The sequence below is a fragment of the Octodon degus genome, unplaced genomic scaffold (genome assembly GCF_000260255.1).
Source record: "Octodon degus isolate 3935 unplaced genomic scaffold, OctDeg1.0 scaffold00093, whole genome shotgun sequence".
NCBI lineage: Eukaryota > Metazoa > Chordata > Mammalia > Rodentia > Octodontidae > Octodon > Octodon degus.
The window spans coordinates 5,527,184-5,528,578 of record NW_004524669.1 but is presented as its reverse complement, the minus strand read 5'-3'; positions in this window follow the sequence as shown (position 1 = coordinate 5,528,578).

Below are 1,395 nucleotides of genomic sequence, written 5' to 3'. Positions count from 1 at the left end.
ACATCCCTTTCTGGGACCTCTGCTGAAAGTCTACTCTCAAGGTCTCTTTCCCAACTGTAGGTGAGAGACAAGGAGGGCTGTAACAGAGGTCCCTTCCTAGTCTAGGCAGAGTCTAGGGAAGGTGAGTGGGGATAGGGTTGGGGGTGGAGGAGGCTCTTACTAGCTTCTCACCCTTGGCATTGGAGGGGTTAATCCACCTGGAATGTGGCCCAGCCTGTTGAGCTATGGCCCAGGGGCCTCAGGGGCCCGAACTCCTGGCTCCACCTGGGCTTAACCAGGATAAGCACCTCACAGGAATATGGGAAGGAAAGGAGGAGGGACCTTGGGGGCTTGGAGCTCAGACTTTTAAGGCCCCGGAAGACACTTTGCTAGAGCTGGGGGGCCCTAGGGACTTGGGTAGTACCTGGTGAAGTTTGTGCATTGAGTCCGAGGGAAGAGTAGTGGTGCTGGGGTATGAGTTCTTGTAACCTCCATGATAATTTACTCTCAAAGGCTTGAAGGCCAAGGTAGACGAGAGAAAAGATGTTGATTTGATCCTAGAAGCAAATAATGATGGAAAGATGCAGAAATGTCCATGACCTGGGCCTCCCATCCTATTGGTTCTCTGTGCTTCACTCTTGTGGTTCCTTTTTCCTCTTCTTTATGTTAGTCATGGGTCATGATTCTGATTAGTGAAGGGATGGAGGCCAGGGTCATCCCCTGGATCCCATTAGCTTCCAAGAAAGATAGGTGGTTTTTAGGCTCCTTGGAGGGCCAACCTTTCCCTTGTCAGAGCTTCAGGAAAAGACCACCTGCCAGTCCTGGGATTCCCATTTCTCTTTTTCCCTGCTGTTCTTCCTTTTCCTGCATTCAGTTTAAAAATCTTGGTGTCTCTGTGTATGTGTGGGAGGAGCTGGCTCAGTGGTAGAGCACTCACCTAGCATGTGCAAGGCTCTGGGTTCAGTCCTCAGCGTGGGGAAGACCCATCCTGGGGGTAAAATTGAAGGAGAGAGGACACAGAAGAGTTTAGAGGCAGGCAGCAGAGATCAGAAACAGAGTGGGAGAAGCAAAGTAAACTGAGGACAAGGAGAGGAGTTTTCTAGTGTTATAGTTGTCTGGTTCCACCAGTGTTCCTAATTTAAAGGAGAGTTTGCAAGAGAAGTTAGGGAGTAAGGGATGATTGTTGACAGAGACAGAATTGGGAGGGAAGATAAAGAAGGAATTTTTTTTTTTTTTTTCTGGAACCTGGGATTGAACTCAGGACCTTGCGCTTACCAGGCAAGTGCTTATTCTGCTGAGCCATCTCCCTGGCCCCAAGAAGGAGTGTTGAGGAAGACAGAAAGAAGGAAACACTAATTAAAAGAGGCATAAAGGGGGCTGGTGAGATGGCTCAGTGGTCTAAAGCACCTACTTAGA